Source organism: Ursus arctos, unplaced genomic scaffold (assembly GCF_023065955.2).
Source record: "Ursus arctos isolate Adak ecotype North America unplaced genomic scaffold, UrsArc2.0 scaffold_9, whole genome shotgun sequence".
Taxonomy (NCBI): Eukaryota; Metazoa; Chordata; class Mammalia; order Carnivora; family Ursidae; genus Ursus; species Ursus arctos.
Window position 1 is genome coordinate 39047033 of NW_026623111.1, and position 7234 is coordinate 39054266.

Sequence of the window (7234 nt, forward strand, 5' to 3'; positions counted from 1 at the left end):
TGAGACGTCTTTGGTACAAAAAGGTGGTTTTATTAAAGCATGGGGACAGGACCCATGGGCAGAAAGAGTTGCACTGGGTCATGAGGAGTGGCCCATTAGATACTCTTCGGTTGGGAGAGGATTAGGGATAGTGAAAATCTCTAAGGAATGTTGGAAGCAAGGTTTCCAGGACCTTAAGGGGGCTAGCTATTGTTGCGAAAATGTCATTTATTACTGTCTAGTAAAACCTTAGTCATGAGACCCTTCGGATGTGTCTTGGTGGGTCATATGCCTGGGGGATGATTGCTAACCTGTATCTCGGGGTGTAGAGATAAAAGAAGTTTCCAGAGGAATTTTTATATGTTAAAGTAGACTCACAGGATCCTGGGGGTTGGGCTAAGATTGCCTTTTGCCCTTAACAAAGTATTAACATCGAGGCAGCTGAGTTCCTAGAGGAAGGTCACTCTGCCTGTTTCAAGGACTTGACAGTGGGCTATAAGTAGTAAGGAAATTTAATTTTTCATTTGCCTTTGTTTCCCACATTAGGTTTAGAAGGAACATCTGGATAGAGAAGCCAGGCCTTCCCTTTGGAGTCCTCTCGGGAGCTGGCAAACCTGCGGAGAATGTATCCTACTCTGTTCCTTCACGCTGTAGGTTTTGTTTTGTTTTTTTAAGATTTTATTTATTTATTTCAGAGAGAGAGAGAGCATATGAGTGGGGGGGGGCAGAGGGAGAAGCAGACTCCCCACCGAGCGGGGAACCTGACGTGGGGCTCAATCCCAGGGCGAATGCTTAACGGACTGAGCCACCCAGACACCCCTTCACACCATAAGTTTAAAGGGCCCTGCCTGGGGAGGTCTGTAATCATCTATGAGTGAGTTGGTCTAGTTCTGGGGTTTAGTATTAGGAAAACATTTCCCTCTTAAATCCAAGCCACACATTCTGCCATATCAGCTTTCTTAGCAGTAAACATGATATTTCGGTTTCCTTGTGTCTTTTTTTTTTTTTTTTGTCTCTTTCTGAAGTAGTTCAGAAATCAGATGAGGTGCTATTCTGGGGGTCCCCTGCAGTCACAGTAAGCAGTACTAGATTGTAATAACAAATGATGTTGGCCTTGAACTCTCATGCACTTCCCACCTAGATTCGTAGAGGTCTTCTCCCAGCTTCGATTGTCTCTGGTAAGGCCTTGCCAGCACCACTGCAAATTCCGGCTTTCAGAATGCCGGACATTATTATCTTCGTTAGCAGTCACACAGCTGCGTGGCACTCACGGTTCTAAAACGGAAGCCAATATTGAAACAGTCGCCGTGTGCCTTAAATATGATGCATCCAACTTGCTGCAGAACAGAATCAAGATGGGAAGGAAGAGGTTCTTATTTACATGATTGAGGTTATTGGGTGAAATTTGAATAACCAATCTTCCCTCTTTACGATTTGTTTTCCCTAGGGCGCCGGGGTTCAGGTCACGATCTCAGTGTCCCGGGATCGAGCCCGGCGTCAGGTTCCCTGCTCAGCAGGGCAGTCTGCTTCTCCCTCTCTCTCTGCCCCTTTCCACCGCTTTTGTTCCCTCTCTCAAATAAATAAATAAAATCTTTAAAAAAAAATCTGTTTTCCCCTTAAATCCAGAAAGAAGGGCTTGAAGTCACAGGAGCAATGTATTTTAATAAATATTTGAGGGCCTAGTATAGCAGCTGGACTTCTGTAGGTCCTAAGGGATATAGCTTGGACTGAACAGAACAAAAATCCATATTCTCCAGGAGCTTGTATTTTAGTGGGAGGAGGGACACAATAACCAAAATAGTGAAGTAAATAATGTCAATACATAAATCAGGACAGGAATGCAGCGTCACGGCCCAGTGTTTGGAATCAAACAGCCTGGGGTCGAGGGTCCATCACTTGCAAGCTGTGTGATTTTTGAGAAAGCCCTTAACCTCTTTGTGCCTCAGTTTCCTCATCAGCAAAATGGGCTTCATAAACTTGAAAAAGGGAAGAGAGGAAAGCAGAAGAGAGCGGGTGAAGGAACTATGCAACGGTGTGGTCTCGGCTGGTATAGCCTGGCCCACGGCGGGGGGGAGGGGGCTCTGGAGTGTGACCCACACGACCCCTTTTTGCTGTTGATGACCACGAGATCATCACCTGAGCCTAAGTCAGACACTTAACCAACTGAGCCACCCAGGCGCCCCCAGCATAGAAAACTTTCTTATTCTTTTTTCCTAGCTTCATAAAACTCTGTCCTGTGGATGTGCCATATTCTTTTTAACCAGGACCCCATCGGTAAATGCTAGGGTTGTTTCTAATTTTTGCTTAGGCTGCAAGGAATACGTTAGTAAGAGAATTTTGCACATCTGTAGGTATGTACAATTTCACATGGTTGGTAAATGGTGAGAGCAAAATTCTCAGCAGGGGGATTGCTGGCCCAAAGAGCAAGAGCATTTATAATTTTAATAGTGATTGTGGGTTTCTCTCCAAACCTATATTCCCTAAATGCTTCCAGGTTTAGCTCTAGGGAAGCTGAACCCTGCAGCAGGCAAAGACAGCAAAGAAGTACCGTAGGGGGCAACTTGCTGCCTCACCTCCGTGATTCAGATCTGGCTCCAAACTGGAATATTCCACACACAAAGCAATAGCCCTGCAGGCAGATAGCCTCACATCCTCAGAAGGCAGCATATTTATCATGGATTGTAGCTGGGGCCAGAGCCTTGGGTGTCTTACACTCTACCCCAAGCAGTGCATCAAAGTGTCGCTTCCAGCCACATAGCATTTGTCCCTGAGAGGAGCTGTGGTGGCTTTGTACAACGTCGACTTCGGAACTACCCTTTCCAGACACCTGGATACAGCAATACCCTGGAGTGTTCAGAGTTATGGTTGCCACAAGAGACATTTGTAGGATATTTGAGAGGCAGAAATGAAGCAGCAGCCATTTTGCAAGTCAGTAGAAGCAGTTAGGAAGGGCCGCAGAGGTCCCAGTGGGTTCCATTTTGTTCATGCTTTTTCCCCGCTCTGAATCCAGCTCCTCTTCCCAACTCCTGGCCCTACTGACCAACAGTGACTCCAGACCCCCAGTGAGATGCTCTGCTGTGAGCTCACTGAGATGGAAGTCACGAAGAGCCTACAGCCTTCCAGATGCTTCTACACCAGCCTCCTTTGTAGTTCCTCTCCAGCCGTTGGTTTCACTCAGCATCAACGAGCTCTGACTTGTCCACTAGCACCAGGGCTGGTTAGGACTTTCCTCTGGTACTTTTAGAAACTTTCTTCCTCAGCTCCTCCCCAGATTATGTAAGGTCCAGCACCATAATAACTAATCTATCCTACAATACTCACAGTGGTCTTGCTTCCCTGATTGAACTTTACTGGTACAAGAGGAAAATAAAATTACCTTCATCTTATTACATGTCCAGGGACATTTTATCATTCTTTATATATTGCCACACCAGATACTTTTCAGGACGGTTGTCCTTGAATATAATCAATATATATCACTATAATCAATATGACATTGAATATAATGTCCTTGAATATCTGATAGAGAAGACACAAAAGAGCTCTTTTCAGGAGGATCTTAAATCAATTGAAAGATCCTTGGCAGTGAGACAAATAGTAACCGGGGACTAGAGACACCATGGAAAGACAAAGTATCCCCCCTCATATCTTACAAAGAGCTAACAATCTTCTCCCATCTCCAGGGCTGGACCTGTCACCTCCTGGCGTCTTCTTCTCGTTTTGGCATGAGTGTTTCCACCTCATCATATAGCACTATGCTGGAGGGAGGCCAGCAGGACTTAATTCAGTCACAAAATTGCTAAATTTACTCATTCATAATCTTGTGGCGTAATGGGAATCACGTTGGCCTGAGGCGCAGAGGAGCTGGTTTCTGGTCCTAATTGCCAAGAGCCATTTGTGGGATTAGGGGAAAGTCATCCAGCCTCTCTGGGCTTCAGTTTTTGTCATTTGTTTTATGAGAGCAATGCTAATTGAATGGATTATAGATCTCCTGCCACGCACCTGAATTCATCGCTCTTGTAAAAGCCTTTTTAGAAACTTGCATTTCGGTTATTTATACAATATTCCCCCCTTATCTGCGGTTTTCACTCTTTGTGGTTTCAGCTACCCATGGTCAACCGCAGACCGGAAGCAGACGATCCTCCTTCTAACCCAATGTCAGAAGGTCAGCAGTTGCCACACGCTATGTCCCAATGCCTGCGTCGTTCACCTCACCTCATCATGGAAGCGTTTTATCATCTCACCTCAAGAAAAGGGTGAGTACCGTACAAGATATTTTGAGAAAGAGAGAACATGTTTACATAACTTTGATGATGGTATATTGTTACAATTGTTCTCTTTTATTATTAGTTATTGTTAATCTCTTGTTGTGTCTAATTTTCAAGTTATGCTTCATTATATGTATAGAAAAAAATAGAGTAAATGTGGGATTTGGTCCTATCTGTGGTTTCAGGCATGCACTGGGGTCTTGGGGGTGTATCCCCACTGATAAGGCAGGATTGTATTACAATTCAACAGAGTGTGGCACGTGCATCCCAGAAGTGTTAGAATTCCAAATTTTTGGATTGATATGGGCAACCTCACTTGATCCAAATGTCGGATGGTCTTGTGTCCTGGTTGTATCATATGGAACCCCTCTGAGGAGACCCCGGGAGTTCCAGAACACAGAAGGGTTGAAGGTGGTTTCCTCACTCTTGCATTTGCTTTCAGCACAGTGTGACATGTTACAGTTTATGCATACCCAGCTGTATGAGCACAGCCGTTTTTTGATAATAGTCACTGGTTTTAATTAAATTAACTCTCATAAAATAGACAAATGACTAAAGCTTTCCTGCAAGGAAACCATGGATCAAAGTGAAAACAGTAACACAAGTGCAAACAAACAACGAAAATGACAAAACAGACACTTTTACTCTTAAAACAAATTCTTGGCTATCCACATCGAAAGGTTAAAAAAAAAACAAAAAAACGCGGGCCAAATTAGATGTGACAAAAAAGCAAAGCAAAAATACTCAAAATTATCAAGAAGTTTACAATTGGATTCACACCTACTATCATTAAGGAGGAGTCTTTTGTTCTTTTTATTTTTAAAAATTTTTCTTTATTTTTTAAAGATTTTACTTATTTGAGAGAGAGAGAGAGAAAGCGAGAGATAAAGCACAAGCAGGGGGAGCAGCAGATAGAGGGAGAGGGAGAAGCAGGCTCCCTGTTGAGCAAGGAGCCTGATGCAGGCGTCGATCCCAGAACCCTGGGATCATGACCTGAGCGGAAGGCAGACACTTAACCGACTGAGCCACCCAGGTGCCCCAATGAGGAGCCCTTCCTTAAGGGCATATTGTGCCCTAAAATATTAACAAGTGTCATATGATGCCATCATGATTAACAAGGCATTTAAAAGTGTTATTTGTTTCACTTTTATATCATCTTTTTATTTTCTTTTTATGTCTGTATGTATTATAATGCTCATTACACTTTGCTAAGTACGCATATTGGAGGTATGTACTGAAGACTTCTTACTGATTTGAGGGGCAGCACCGACAAGCTGGTGACCACTGCTTGGGACTGAGACTGACGTGCCCAACATGTCCATCTGACTTACGAAGAGGAGGTGTGGGTGGTCGCCCGGCTCGGACTCTGCATTTCAGGATTGCTAGATATTTATCACTCTACTTTTTATGACCTATGACATAACTGCAGAAATTAAGAAAAGGATTGCATTTGGAAACTCAGTGTTTTCATTTGAATGGTCAATCCCTCCTCCCCCAACTTTGAGGCAAAACAAGACTAAGTTTAATCATCTTTCAGTGAGTTGTTTTCTCTCTCCCTTTCATCCAGTTCAACATCTAAGTAAATCCGCATTGCTAACGGATTAGTTTTTTGAAACAAAGGGAATCTGTGAAGGCTTTTCAGATTCAGAAAAGATTTTGTTCTAGAAGCAATAGGAAACTAACACAGGGACCTGTGTTCCATCTTGACACATGTCTTTCACGCCCCTAAGACAGAAAACGAAAAAGCAGTGAATTTGTGCCTGCTCTTAAAGCTTCGACTAGAAGCCTAGGGATGAGAATACACGTTATGCTTTTGCTAATCTGTGAGTTACTTCATTATTTTCTGACTGTTTTTCAAGCCTCTTACCTCATCTGTATATCCAATTCCCTCCATTAAAATTCCAATTGCTTTCTGGGTTCCTGGTTGCACCCTGGCTGAAACCCCGAGTAACCCAGAGTTTGACAAGCACACTGCTTACAAGGGCAGCTCTGGGCAGAGCGATGTCCTTAGGGTTCCAAGCAGTGGATGGGAAGAGACTGTAGTGAAAAATAACACAAACCAGCAGACTCAAGACAAGAGCGGATGGAGGTGTAGGGTGGCCAGATAAAATGCAGGTCCGTCTCATGCAATCGGTAGACTAATTCTTTGTTGTCAGGGCTGTCTTGTGTCTTTGTATGGTGTTTAGCAACATCTGGAATATGCTTATACTAAAAGATTATTCATTGTTTATGTGAAATTCAAATTTAACTGGGTGTCCTGCATTTTTGTTTGCTAAACCTGACAAACCTAATAGAGAATAAGCTCATGTTGAGAGCTGGCTCCAATGCTGGACTGTGCAGGAATAAATATGGGGGCACAAGGGCCAGTTTTGGAAAGAAGTTGGGTGCTGGAATCAGACCTTGATTGGAGTCTTTTTATAAGCCTCAGTTATTGTGACTGAGGCAATTATGCAATACGGGGTAGTCCAATCAGAGGACCGTGGAATGAAAGCTTGGGAAAATGCCTCTGCCCGTGTGTTTGCGTGATCGAATGTATAAATGAGCTGCAGAAACTTACCTGAAATAATGGCCTAAGTCTAGCAGTTGCTAGAGAAATAGTCTCAATTATTTGGTAGTTTAAAGATAGATAGATGGTTGTGGGATGCCTGGGTGGCTCAGTCGGTTAAGCGTCCGACTCTTGATTTCGGCTCAGGTCACGATCTCAGGGTTGTGAGATCGAGCCCCATGTCTGGCTCTGTGCGGGGCATGGAGCCTGTTCAAGATTCTTTCTCCTTCTCCCTCTGCCCCCGCCCCGTTCTCTTTAAAAAAAAAAAAAGATACAGATGGTAAACTAGCAGGTGGTTTTTTTTGAGGACAATGATGGAAGAGAAAAGTATCTTCCAAAGACCAAATGTCTAAACTTGGTGATTTCTCTAAAGCAGTGGTTCTCAACTAGGGGCAATTTCATCCCTCAGGGAATACTTGGCAATGCCCAAACACATTTATGA